Source organism: Mytilus californianus, unplaced genomic scaffold, assembly GCF_021869535.1.
Source record: "Mytilus californianus isolate M0D057914Y unplaced genomic scaffold, xbMytCali1.0.p SCAF_2, whole genome shotgun sequence".
Taxonomy (NCBI): Eukaryota; Metazoa; Mollusca; class Bivalvia; order Mytilida; family Mytilidae; genus Mytilus; species Mytilus californianus.
This window is the reverse complement of record NW_026262668.1, coordinates 23,855,559-23,870,709: the sequence shown is the minus strand read 5'-3', so window position 1 is coordinate 23,870,709 and position 15,151 is coordinate 23,855,559. Positions and strand designations below refer to the sequence as shown.

The window sequence follows — 15,151 nt, the reverse complement described above, 5'->3', positions numbered from 1 at the left end:
TTATTAATTTTTTTAAATGTGTAATTTTGACGGATATTTACTATATATATTTGGCTATACATGCACTGTAATTCATACCAACACAGGACTACGTCTGATATTAAAGGGACACATCTTTGTCTGAGATACATAATTTTTTTCTATTAGTTGTTATTGGCTTTGAACTAGATGTCAGTAACTGCGAGTACTCTCAGATTTGTACTTAGTGTCTTTTTTTGTTGTGGGGATGTATAAATACCCTGTTACGTCCGGTCTGTGTTTTTGTTAGATGCTTTTCTGCTTTGTATTGATCAGGTGAGTTAACCCCTTTTCAACTGATTTTAATAGTTTGTTCTTATGTTGTACTGTTATACCACTATCCCAGGTAAGTTGGAGGGTTTGGCGCCAACTAACTAGTTTTACTCCGCCACTTTCTATGTATGTGTCTGTCTCAAGTCAGGAGTGTTTTTCGTTCATTGTTTTGTACATAAATCAGGCTGTTTGTTTTCTCGTTTGAATTGTTTTACATTTCGATGCCTTTTATAGCTGACTATGCGGTATGGGTTTTGCTCAATGCGAAGGCCGTGCGATGACCTATAGTTTTAAACTGTCATTTTGTCTCTGGTTGAGAGTTGTTTCAATGACAATCATACCACATCTTCTTATTTTTACAGTCGGTGGCCATATATATGAATTCCATAATTCAAGTAAGTGTATTTAGCATATTTAAAATTGAGAATGGAAATGGGGAATGTGTCAGAGAGACAACAACCCGACCAAAGAGCAGAAAACAGCCGAAGGCCACCAATGGGTCTTCAACACAGCGAGAAAATCCCGCACCTGGAGGCGGGCTTCAGCTGGACCCTAAACAAAAATGTGTACTAGTTCAATGGAAATGGACGTCACACTAAACTCCAAAACATATAAATGTTTTGGGACAGGCGCAAAAATGCGGTGGGGTTAAACGTGTTTTTTTTTTTTTTTAGATCTGTTACCTTATTCATTACATAAAAAATCTTTCAAAGAGTTGCAGCAAATACATTTGCGATCATAATTTATTTTAAAGGACCATTATTAAATTAGATAACTTATTTTTGGTATGATTGTGTTGAAGTGTAGTGTAGAGACTCGAAAAGTCACAACTGTCAACCGAATTGAAAGAACCATCAAAAGCACATAATTTCTCAAAAACATCCAAAGAGATTTTTTACACTCAAAAATAATTATTTCCATCAATTTCATATGCTTTATTACAAAAAATAATAACGAGTTCATATTAATTGTAGTAAGGGAACTAGTTAAAAGGACGAATAGATTAGTGGTAGAACTCTTTCTAGATGCCAAGATAAAACAATATTTGATGCTTTTTTTCATAAAGGTTATGGTGTCAATACAGGACTCCCAAATATTCAGACGAAACTTTAACTTTTACTAGTTCACTATTAGTTGAGCCCATGTCCTTGAAAGTAAATATTTTCTAATGTAATCCTCTAGAACTTCGGTGTAGTCGTTTCGTCATTCGTTATCTTTGTCACGAATAAACATGGATGCGTTCCATGTGTTGTTGTCTCGATTTAAACAGCACTGAATGTTGGCATAAGCAACGCGACGGGTGCCACTAGGAGCAGAAACATATTACTTTTCCGAAACACCTGACCATCTCCCATGGTTTTTAGAGTGTTGCTCGATCTGTTTTCAGTGAAAGATTTTATAGACTGGTGTGTTGTCTGAAATACGTTTTTCTTGTCGTCACAATGTTGTACGATTTTATACGACTTAGGGATTTTGATTGTCCACTTGTTATCTGCCCCCCCCCTTTTTTTTTAATACCTTGTATTGCTTTGTGTATAAGAAATGTATTGATGTTATACTTTTTATATCAAAAAGGTGATTTATTGTGACGCATTTTCATTCTTGTTTTTTTTTATTCTTTCGTTTAATTTCATTTCATAAGTTCTAGCACTTTTAGAAATATTATTCAATATTATTCATGTCATGCCTTTTGACTGTGTTGCTGCGTTATTGTTGTTCATTTTTTGTTGTTGTTATTTTTGGGGTGTTTTGGGTGGGCTTTTTTGTGTGCGTTTTTTTTTTTTTTTTTTATTTATTGTTATACAAATTTCATTTCATTCATGTATGTTGTCGTGCGTTGTTTCTGTTGAACATTGGTTCCAGTCACCACGTAAATGGAAATTTATCTAGGTAAAATAATACTATAGTATTAACTTCCAAATCATAATTAAACCCTGACTGAAAAGAACAATGAAAATGTTCATTTTTTATGATAGCTTGATTTCAGAGAGCAAGTCGTATTTATAAATTTATAGTGGAAATCAGTGATCGTTTTCCTCTCATGGAATTGTAGATATTATATTTCTAATAACCAGAATGTCCCTACCTTTTGAGCCAAACTTTAGTGCCCTTCAAAATTTCTTCTGAAAATTGCTCGACTGTAAAACGACTGGATCCAATTAGGGAATTACGGAAAATCACTCCACGTTATCAGTATTGGTAGAGTAATTTTTAATGTGGTGACCAAAATATTTCCAACAACTCTATATTGTTCTTACAGGCCTTTGGTTTTTATGGGGGGATTGAAACGGTGTCATATATAATTTCAAAAACTGATGTTCAAGATCATGTACGATACACACTTGTATTTTGATTACAACGTTCTACGTGTGCTGCTTGATGGACAGAATATCTATAGAAATAAGAAGATGTGGTGTGATTGCCAACTCTACACCAGAGACCAAATGACATAGAAGTTAACAACTTTAGATCACCGTACGACTTCAACAATAAGCAAAACCCATACTACATAGTCAGCTATAAAAGGCCTCGAAATGACAAATGTAAAACAATTCAAACGAGAAAACTGACGACCTGATCCATGTACAAAACAATGACCGAAAAACAAATTTGATATACAGCAACAAACGACAATCACTTAATTACAGGCTCCTGGTTTGGGACAGGCACATACAGAATGTGGCGGCGTTAAACTAGTTTGCTGGCACCAAACCATCACCTTACCTTGGACAGTGGTCTTAATTATAGCCCTTCAGAAACATCTTATAACTCTGTCGGTTTTCATGAAAGTTCTTTACGGCTGTCAATTAGTTTTTGCAGGGCATACCATAATTTCTTAATTTACAGTAAACAATATGTACCAGAGGAGGCAGCAACAAACATATCGTGAACATAAATCTGAAAAAGATGCACAATCCTAACATTTCAGTTAGGAATTTTACATAAAACAAAGTCAATCAAATGAAAAAAAAAGCATTTCTATAATAAAAATGAAGAGATTTCATGAAATTTTCAAGCTTTTGCTATAACAACTGACGTAAAAAAAAAATAAAAGCAAAATTATGATAAAACCAAATATTTCTTTTCATAGCTGACAACAGTAACATATTCTTAATTATACGGAATGACCATCTGCTTAAAACTTTAAAAGCTAACTCTTTTAACCCTTTGGAATACGTTTCCCGAATGATGATCCTTTATTAGGAACAAAATCTAATTATACAGTATTCTTGGAGACCGTATGTTGACTTCTATACGTCTTTTTGTTTTATGTATTTGTTAGGTTGTTGTCTCATTGATGTACACCCAAACCTCGTTTAAATAAACATATCAGTTTAGAGATTTATATAAAACGATTTGAATCAGAAGTAAATGCCTTATTGAACGAGATGAGAAACACGAGGACGGTTAATGAACATCTGAGTCTTGCCTGAATCTTGGATTCATATGAGTCTTGCAGATAACAATGTTTTTGATTAATCATGCAATTTGATAACTTTGTTTTTAACCAAATCATTAAATTATCTTCACGACCACAAACAATCCAGATTTAATCCATTTCATACTCCATCGTATGTTGGTATTGCACAAAATTATTTTTCAGTATTTTCGACTGTTTTCGTGTGAATAAGTCTGTCTTAATAATATTTGCTGGTCATTGTTGTTTTCTAGTTGTTTTGGTAATTGAAGACCCTATAGAATCTTGACATCTTTATTAATGTAGCGTATTGGACATGAATCGTAATAAGAAGTACCGAGAGAAAAAAATATTAATTAAATTTCTATTCATCACAGTCAATCATGAAAAAAATCTCTTTAAAATTTGTATTGTTTGGTAAACATTGCCATATATGACCAATTATGACAAGAGCCAATTCTAGCCTACCCCGTAACTGATATTTCAGAGGAGCTTTTTTCATAAAACGTAAATGAAGTTGTCGCAAATAATACATTTTTTAAAAAGGGCTTAAAATTATAGTGGACACATGGTCAATAAAACATTTTAACGAAGTTTAAACGGTGTAATTTTGGTGGGAGCATGCCTGCTAACTTAAATAAACACACAAAGTTTCATAGTTTGGATACCGTTTAATAGCATTTTCTTTGTGTATACAGCTTTTGGTCACTTTGTTATATGTGTTTTGCTATAAAGAAAAAAAGTGTTTTGAAAACTGGTGGCTTGTTGAACAAAGAATGACCGTTCCGCTATTGAAATTGAAATGTGGTCGCTCGAAAACGGTATTTAAAACTAAGGACAACATCTTACTTGATTCTAACCTTTTCAATAGTGAAGAAAATATATAAACAGAACGAAGATGGATGCTCTAATGAATGATCTGCATTTCGTCAAGTTGCAATGTTTCGTGTTAAAGCATTATAATAAAATAAAAATATAGGAACTCTTGACCAAAACATGAATTAAAATCAGTAATTTTTAAACCACAATTGTGCAATACAATAGCGCCTAACTATTCTTTTTAGTCAATGCTGTCTGAAACCACCCTATAGCATTAACCTACAGTTTTTCACATGTAAAAAGCAGTCTGTTCTTTGATGACTTGTTTCGTCTTGAAGGAACACCCAAAGTCAGTCACATACCTTGTGCAAGAGTGCAATACTCTGAAAATAAATGTCAAAAGTGATTGGTATTTTTCGTTTCATTAAATGTTTTTGCCCATTTTATTACATAAGTCGATATATTTTTTTACAACCAGGAGGAAAATTTTATAAATGATTGATAAATGTTTGAATAAATCAGTCTATAAATATATAAATATTAAAAACATCATTTTAAATGTTTATCTCGTTAGGAAATAATGATAAAAATCAATATGACATCTATTTACAAGACCATTAATGTACCATTATCACTAACTTATGGCTATTGACAGATTTGAATTGCATTTTGGAAAAGTACACGACAGCAACGTAAAAATCTAGATGTGTTTTTTCTCCTAAACAGAAGATGCCAACGGCGATATCCTTGTCTGACACCATAATCCCTCAAGTTGGCTCTTTTGTCCAATTGAACGTAAATACAGTTGTATTTAGAAGGTCGAAAGTCTGTGTCACACAAGAGTGATTACGGCAACCTGAAAAAATCAAGACATTTTGTGTCGCATTGGACAAATTTACGACATGACTATATCATTAAATTATCCAATGGCATGTATGTTACAACTATATGTTCTATTTTTCTTTTGTTTCCCCCATTTTTTTTTCTATATTATTTTACCAAAAAAATAATAGTGTACTTGGTGTGTAGGCTTCTTTGGAACCAATTTTCTTTGTCTATTCACTTGTATCTTAATTTTTCGAAAAGCAGCACAAACCTTATTTAAGTGGTGAAACTTTGGTCATTATCATTACGTTAATAAACATCTTTTTCAACAAAGTAGGTCATGGTAATTGTTTTGTTTTGTGTCTGTTAGTTTTTGTTTTTATTTTTTGTTTTTATTTTTTGTTTTTTATTGGGGTCTTTTGAAATATGAAAATATATTTTTTTGTATCATTTCAAAATAAATTTCTTGGAAAATTGTAATTTTCATTTTAAACAAGTTTGTTTTATTCAAATCGTAATTGTCATTACTATTTTCATCAATATGGTGTGAGTTTTTAACAAGTGTTAATTTCATTATTTAGAATTGAAAATGATATATCAGATTTGATGATATATAGTATAAAAATTATCTATTGTTTTATTTTATAAGTTATGAACTTCATTTCATAAATTTATAATATACAGAATAAAATGTTGTATTTCTGTTTGTTTTATAATTTATGAACTTCATTTAATTTTTTTTTGTATAAATAAATCCGTTTCATGATCTTTCAATCCCATGAAAATAAACATTGATCACATGATAAATTTCAGTTAATTCAGAATTAGAAATACTTCAATCTTCTTGACAGTTCTTATGTGATAATTGAGGGGAGCAATGTGTTAAAAATCTTGCTAATTTTTCAAACCGTATTTACCTTTGGAGTATTGTGTTTTTAAATGGTTGTAAAATGCTCCGAGTCAGTGTTAATAGGTCGTACAGACCAATTACAATTTAAAAACTTTAATGATCAAAGTACAATACAATAATACGATCTGCATGACTATTTCGAAAACGCACATTAAATTATCTAAATGGCCATTTAGGACAAATGATAAATTTGTGAATTATTTGTGAAAACATAAAAAATGCTTCTGAATTTAATGTCATTTCCTTGGTTACATTTCGGTATCGGTTCAAAGGTTTGAAATTCAATTGTTTGCAAACATTAATGTATTACGGATTTATTTGATAATGTAAATGTTTGTCTTGATTAATTTATATTGGCAGATAAGTCTCACAATACCATCTCCTTAATGTGTAATTGTATCATTTAGTTTTTTTAACCCAGCAGGGAAATGCCTTAATTTCATAAGAGGTAGTTAGTTTGAATAATTTGTATCGGGTTATGTAACAGAAAGCAAGATTACCATAAAAATTGCAAACGATGTTTATTTATCTATTTTAATAAAACATTGTGAAAATAAACAGGAGTATTGAAAAAAATAAAAATTTCTTATTAAGTCTATTTTCTAAAATGTTGGTTTTTAGTTTTAATTCAAGAGGCTAGCAAGGTTTCAGTTTGAATACTTTCTATAAAATTAAATTATTTGTTTATATATTGAACCAAGAGATAAAACAGACTGTCTTGCGAATCGTTTTAAATTATTTCATTCCATTTTTCATTGTTTATTTTTATTAATATTATATACATTTTTATTTCGCGTGTACACAATTATAATGGTTATCATGGAATCTCTAGCTCTATCTTTAGTTGCAATTTGTAACCAAGCTTAAAGCTAAAAAATAAATGCACGTGTCTGTATTTACAACCCCTTAAACAAATTCCGTGAAAGGCATTTAAAATGAATTTGAACAAAATTCAGGATAAAATGATCTTTTTTGTTTTATTGCGATGTAAAAAGGTAAAAAAAATATAAAAATAAGAAGATGAGGTATATGATTGTCAATGGGACAACTCCCCATCAGAGACCAAATGACGTAAAATTATTTTTTTATATATTGAATCAAGAGATAAAACAGACTATCTTGATAATCGTTTTAAATTATTTCATTCCATTTTTCATTGTTTATTTTTATTAATATTATATACATTTTTATTTCGCGTGTACAAAATTATAATGGTTATCATGGAATCTCTAGCTCTATCTTTAGTTGCAATTTGCAAACAAGCTTAAAACTAAAAAATAAATGCACGTGTCTGTATTTACAACCTTTAAACAAATTCCGTGAAAGGCTTTTGAAATGAATTCGCACAAAATTCAGGATAAAATGATCTTTTTTGTTTTATTGCGATGTAAAAGGTAAAAAAATATAAAAATAAGAAGATGAGGTATATGATTGTCAATGGGACAACTCCCCATCAGAGACCAAATGACGTAAAATTATTTTTTTATATATTGAATCAAGAGATAAAACAGACTATCTTGATAATCGTTTTAAATTATTTCATTCCATTTTTCATTGTTTATTTTTATTAATATTATATACATTTTTATTTCGCGTGTACAAAATTATAATGGTTATCATGGAATCTCTAGCTCTATCTTTAGTTGCAATTTGCAAACAAGCTTAAAACTAAAAAATAAATGCACGTGTCTGTATTTACAACCTTTAAACAAATTCCGTGAAAGGCTTTTGAAATGAATTCGCACAAAATTCAGGATAAAATGATCTTTTTTGTTTTATTGCGATGTAAAAGGGTAAAAAAATATAAAAATAAGAAGATGAGGTATATGATTGTCAATGGGACAACTCCCCATCAGAGACCAAATGACGTAAAAGTTAGAAACTATAGGTCATCGCACGGCCTTCAAGCAACAATTAGCAAAACACAAACCGCAAAGCAAGCTATAAAAGGCCCCGACATGACAAATGTTCAACAACTTACGGCCTGGTTTATATACAAAACAATAACAGAAGAAAAATGTTTATTCAGGTTTAAAGAAATCACATTAGAAATCAAAGTACTGAAGTACTGAACATCGGATGACCGCAAGTTCTTGTGGATGGTCACAAGCACTTGTCTCAGATATCAGCCCGAGAGCCGACAGGCCCTAGGGATGATTTGACCATGGGTTGATAAGTGGTCTGATATGAAAAATGACATGTTATGTTCTTTTTATCATATACTTCAACAGAAGACATACAGACAAGAACTATTTTTAAAACTTTGAAAAATGCATTTATTGTATTATTTGTTTTGCATTTTTTAATAATATATTTTTCTGTTTCTTAATATTTTGGTTTTTTTTTTATCGTACTTTGTTAAGTTTTTCACTAAAAACGTACCATTGAGGTGTATTTTCCCGAATTTGCAGAGTGACGTCGAAATGCCATGCGATTACGTTACAGAAAGGCATGCGATAATAACCGGAAGCAGAAGATATAAACCGGAAGCAAAAGATATAAACCGGAAGCAGTTGATAACAAAAGTCATATCACACGGCTAAGACAATTCTTCAGATTTAATGAATAAATATATGTAAAAACTACAGTTTTATCAAGGGGTACAATTATACCATTATTTTCTATAAGTATATGATAAATGAAGATATAAAACTGGACTTAGACAAAAGTAATTTTATATCTAGTCTTGTCGTCATAAACAGTATACTGTTACTTTAATTATTCATCCCTTATTTTATTGATTTTGTATTTACATTGTATCATAGATCAAATTTATTCGTTCAGTGTATGTTCACTTGTGTTAATATGTCTTTTGATTGAGTTAAGCCATTTCAATTGATATTTTATAGTGTGTTTTTCTATTTTGTGATGTTACACTATTGTTTCGGATAAGGGTGAAGGTTTGGTACCATTAAAACGTTTAAACCCGCTGCAATTGTTTGCACCTGTCCTAAGTCTGAATCTGATGTTCAGTAGTTGTCGTTTGTTGATGTGGTTCATAAGTGTTTCTCGTTTCTCGTTTTTTATATAGAGTAGACCGTTGGTTTCCCGTTTGAATGGTTTTACACTAGTAATTTTTGGGGCCCTTTATAGCTTGCTGTGCGGTGAGAGCCAAGGCTCCGTGTTGAAGACCGTACTTTGACCTATAATGGTTAACTTTTATAAATTGTGACTTGGATGGAGAGTTGTCTCATTGGCACTCATACCACATCTTCTTATATCTATATTCTCAGGCACCGTTTTCAACCCCTCTGGGATACAGCTATCATTTTCCAGAAGTTTTCGTGCCTAAAAGAACCCAGGTTAAATGTATTTTAATTTTATGAGAAAAAAACTGCTTGTTATGTTCTTGGTCATTTACTTCTAATAATGCTTATTATAACTTACTCTAAAAATCCTTTCAAATTATAAAACTAACTTGTCATGTCGCTTAGTTATCCTTTTTATGTAGTACACATAAAGTCATAAATTTTGTACGCCAGACGCGCGTTTCATCTTCAAAGACTGATCAGTGACGATCGAATCAATTTAAAAAGGCCAAATCAAGTACGAAGTTAAAGACCATTGAGGACCAATAACTCCGAAAAGATAAACAACATTTTGTCTAGATCTACTTACTTGGTACAGTCACTAAATGTAGAGGGATTAAACCAGTTTTACATAAGGACAAACCTCCCCCTTTCTTGTGATCTTTTAAGACACATTGCATAAAGATGTTTTTACCATCAATTATTTTAATGAATTTTGTAGTGAGGGATGTGTGAAAAAAAAATTCAGACGAAAAATAGGGAATTTTTGCAAAATTGTTTCATGTTATTTAATCGGAAAAGCCAAAGGAGCTCAAATTATAGCTCATCTCGAAGTATAATTAAATAATTTGCTGTGTCTGCTGCATTTTCTGTTGACCTTTTTAACTTCGACCTTTAACCCATGCGCTTCTAATACACCAAATTACTATATTTGCAATGAACTGCTTGAACTGTGTCTGTCACATGGAATAGTCTAAATGGAAGCCGAGAGAAAAATCAAACCAAAACCCGAAAAACTAATCTTATATAATTTTGACAAAAACATATTTCAGAAGTTATAATATTAAAAGAATTTGAAACAATAGTGTGCACATTGTTACAAAAAAACAGCTATCATAAAGACAGAATTTAAAAGACAGATAATGTCTCATATCAAACGAACAGACGAACAAATGTTTGTTTATATCAACCTAGAAATTGTTCAAGACGTTCAAAAGCAGGTTATATGTCTGGTAACACATGACGGAGTACGACTTTCTGTTTAACCTTCGTATATAATTGTTTTTTGAAAGCACAAAGGTATATACTATACATTATTATTTATCACTAGGAAAATAAGAAATAAAATTGAGAATGGAAATGGGGAATGTGTCAAAGAGACAACAACCCGACCATGGAGCAGACAACAGCCGAAGGCCACCAATGGGTCTTCAATGCAGCAAGAAACTCCCGCACCCGGAGGCGTCCTTCAGCTGGCCCCTAAACAAATATGTATACTAAAATAGTTCAGTGATAATGGACGTCATACTAAACTCCAAATTATACACAAGAAACTAAAATTAAAAATGATACAAGACTAACAAAATTCATAGTTATGGAGCAGGATCTCGGACTATTATCTAATATTGGCTACTGGACGTACGATATCCGGATGTTTTTCGTGGAATTACGAAACCCTGAAATAGTCAAGAATGTTTTCATTTAACTATGTAGTAACTGCTTATATTATTTTTCGATTTTTTTTGAAAAAAATGTTACATCGGGAATATCTATCTATTTTTGGAAACATTGGAAGTTTCTGAAAAAAATTGGCATGGTATATATACTACTATACGTTGACATGAATTGAACAGGATAGACAAATAAATAATCAGAATAGTTCCTTTTGGCATTGACAAGATTAATAGTGTCTGGCAAGTCATCATGACCAAAAGCTTCTTCGATGTGGGGCAATGACTTCTCAGAACACAAACCTGTCGGCTATTATTTTAATTATCGTTTAAGTCTACGTCACACTGGTTATTTTTTATTCAAATGTAATGTCATTTATATCAGTAATTCATCATTTTATTATAAATATAAAAAACAAACGAAAAGTGGTATGATTGCCAATGAGTCAACTATCAAACCAAAGACCAAAGGACAAGGATGTAAACACATACAGGTCACCGTACGGCCTTCAACCATGAGCAACACCTTTATCGTATTAAACTATACAGGTTTCCGGAATGAGAAAATGTGAAACTATTCAAAAGAGAAAACAAACATTTTGATAAACGAAAAAAAAGATGATGGCAGACAGCAACCAACGAAAACTATTGGATGACTGGCACATAAAGAATTTGGCGAGGTTTAACATTGTCGTTAGCGCTCAATCCTCCCCTAGCCTGGCATAGTTGTGCAACAGCACAAAATAAGAACAAACTGTAAAATTATGTTATGACGGATTTGAATCACTAGTTCGGTACGAAGCACAACAACAAAAAAGACCAAAGACTTCATGAGAAATCTGCTATCCTATAGTAGTAAGCGGAGCTAAACCGGAATTTTTTTCGGTTACGAGTAAATGATTTCGAGTGTAAGGTTGATGTGAATACAGCCGAAATGCATTCATACTACTAGTACTTGAAACGCGTGCGCAGGAGCATGTGAAAGAGCTGTTGACGTTATTTCTGTAATATGAAACAAAGATATGTGAGATAAACGGCTATTTATACAATATATCAAGCTCCGAATCAACCAGAGTTATCAGTAAACTAAACCGAATACCATAGTTCTGCCATCAACAACAAATTCCACTTAAATATAAACATAGAGTCTTTGTTTCTCTTTTTAAACTACCCCGCGTTTTCGGGCATTTGATTTTTTTTTGTTATCTCATTTGCAAGTATGCATCATTTCGTTGTCTTTACATTTTGGGCAGCAACATTTACTCAGTTCACTTACCTATCTGTGTATTATATCATGACATTAAATTAGTTATTTTTTTATTCAAGGAAGGTAAACTTTTATTATTTCATCAATTCATTTTATGATATAATCAATCATTTAATGCCTTTATGTACGTGTACATAAATGAGAGCATAACTGGCTGACCTTGCATTTCCCGAGTTGCATTTCCAATTAATCCTTGCGTATTAGGTGGTTAATGCATTAAGCATTGCAATTTTAATTAAAACTTCTGTTTTATCACAGGAGCATGCTGAGTAAAAACGTATGCGAGGTATTCTTGGGGAGAAATACAGTTTTATGAATAAATGTTATATACAAAAAAATTGAAAAACATTAAGCTGTTGAATCACCAATAAAAAGAGAAATGAGATATTTTCTGGTAATTTGGTTTGAAACCGCAATAAGCATTTTTTTCATTATTTCGACAAGTTTATTTAAATTATAATTAAACAATGCCTTATCCTTTCCTACTCAGTAAGTATCTAACTACTGACGGCCATATCGTAGTACTATTGACGTCTACACCCTATTACTATTGACGGCCATATCGTAATACTATTGACGTCTTCACCCTATTACTATTGACGGCTATATCGTAATACTATTGACGTCTACACCCTATTACTATTGACGGCTATATCGTAATACTATTGACGTCTACACCCTATTACTATTGACGGCCATATCGTAATACTATTGACGTCTTCACCCTATTACTATTGACGGCCATATCGTAATACTATTGACGTCTACACCCTATTACTATTGACGGCTATATCGTAATACTATTGACGTCTACACCCTATTACTATTGACGGCCATATCGTAATACTATTGACGGCCATATCGTAATACTATTGACGGCCATATCGTAATACTATTGACGTCTACACCCTATTACTATTGACGGCCATATCGTAATACTATTGACGTCTTCACCCTATTACTATTGACGGCCATATCGTAATACTATTGACGTCTTCACCCTATTACTATTGACGGCCATATCGTAATACTATTGACGTCTTCACCCTATTACTATTACCGGCCATATCGTAATACTATTGACGTTTTCACCCTATTACTATTGACGGCTATATCGTAATACTATTGACGTCTTCACCCTATTACTATTGACGGCCATATCGTAATACTATTGACGTCTTCACCCTATTACTATTGACAGCATCGTAATACTATTGACGTCTATACTCTATTATAATTGACCGCCACATCGTAATATTATTGACGTAAACAGCTTAGTACTATTGACGTCTACATCTTCTAGCGATTTACGTCACATCCTATTACTATTAGTCACATTATATTTCTATTGACGTATACGTGGCATTCCTCTTTATATATATATACCCGATTACCATCGACGGATTAACCCATATCATATCACTATTGACGCCAACATACTATTTATATCGACGCATACTTCCTATATATATATTGACGTCTACAATCTAGTATTCCTACTATTAACGCCTACATTCTATTACTATTAACGCTTACATCCTATTACTATTAACGCCTACATATTATTACTATTGACGCCAACATACAATTAACATTGACGCTTACATCCTATTATTATTAACGCATCATTACTATTACTATTGACGCTTACATCCTACTATTATAGACGCCTACATACTATTATTATTGACGCCAACATACTATTACTTTTGACGCCTACATACTATTACTGTTGACGCTTACATCTTATTACTATTGACGCCTACATACTATTACTATTGACGCTTACATTCTATTATTATTGACGCCTACATCCTATTATTATTGACACCAACATACTATTACTATTGACGCTTACATACTATTACTATTGACGCTTACATCTTATTATTATTGACGCCTATATACTATTACTATTGACGTTTAAATCTTATTACTATTGACGATTACATCTTATTACTATTGACGTCTACATACTATTACTATTGAAGCTTACATCCGATTACTATTGACGTCTTCATCATATTACCCTAACTGTCACTCTACCACTGTCCATATTCGGGATTGTTTTCCGTCATTTTTATCGGTATTAATCCCATTTTTTAGTGACAACAATCCAAATAGATGGAGGTCTTCAATAATGAAACTTTAAAGCGAGATCTTAATTGTCTCGAGTATATAACTTATTATATTTGGATCATTTGACAATTTCCTTTTTAAGATTACACATTTTGAGCTGTTATTGTATTCGGCATCCATGTTAGAACATATTTAAGATCTACTATCATTGACATTAGTTCGTATAATGTGTTAATACTTTTTACGTTTAGGAAAACTTTACAGTTTAATGCTGCGCACACACGTAATTCGAATTCGATTCGCATTAACTAATTCGGATTAGTTTAATTCGCATTCGAAACGTTTATCGTCCAAACGTAAATTCTAATTCGAATTGCAATGCGCGTCAAATTCGCTTTACTGTCCTAACAACGTTAACTTTTAATTCGTATTACAAAAACGCATTTCTAATGTGAGTTGGATAATGCGATTTAGCCAATTCGAATCAATTCGAATTAAAAAAAGAAGAGTGTGTGAACGCGATTAGCGAATTCGATTCGCATTCGATTCGAATTCAATTCGAATTAAATGTACGTGTGAACGAGGCATGAATCGCATAAAGATATATAATTGTTTTAACATTTTGTATTACTGTGGATTCATTTATTTTCGTGGGTACCAACTTTTGTGGATTGAGTGAGGAAAACTAGCATTTTCGTGAATATTTGATTTCGTAGTTTTAACAAAGTCTGCGAACATTTCTTCAGAAAACTTGTAATTCGTTGAACATTTAAATTCGTGGTTCTCCTGTACCCATGAAATCAACGAAAATTGGTATCCAACGAATAATAATGAATCCACAGT

General features: G+C 32.0%; 1 long non-coding RNA gene across 1 annotated transcript in view; it reads right to left on the bottom strand.

Moving 5' to 3' along the window:
• Window positions 1-4,368: 4,368 nt before the first annotated feature.
• The window catches only part of LOC127729547 (uncharacterized), a 50,861-nt gene continuing 40,078 nt past the window's right edge, over window positions 4,369-15,151 (bottom strand). Inside the window, exon 3 of the long non-coding RNA XR_007994694.1 lies at window positions 4,369-5,384. This is a non-coding gene — a long non-coding RNA (uncharacterized LOC127729547). The remainder of the gene's footprint in view (window positions 5,385-15,151) is intronic.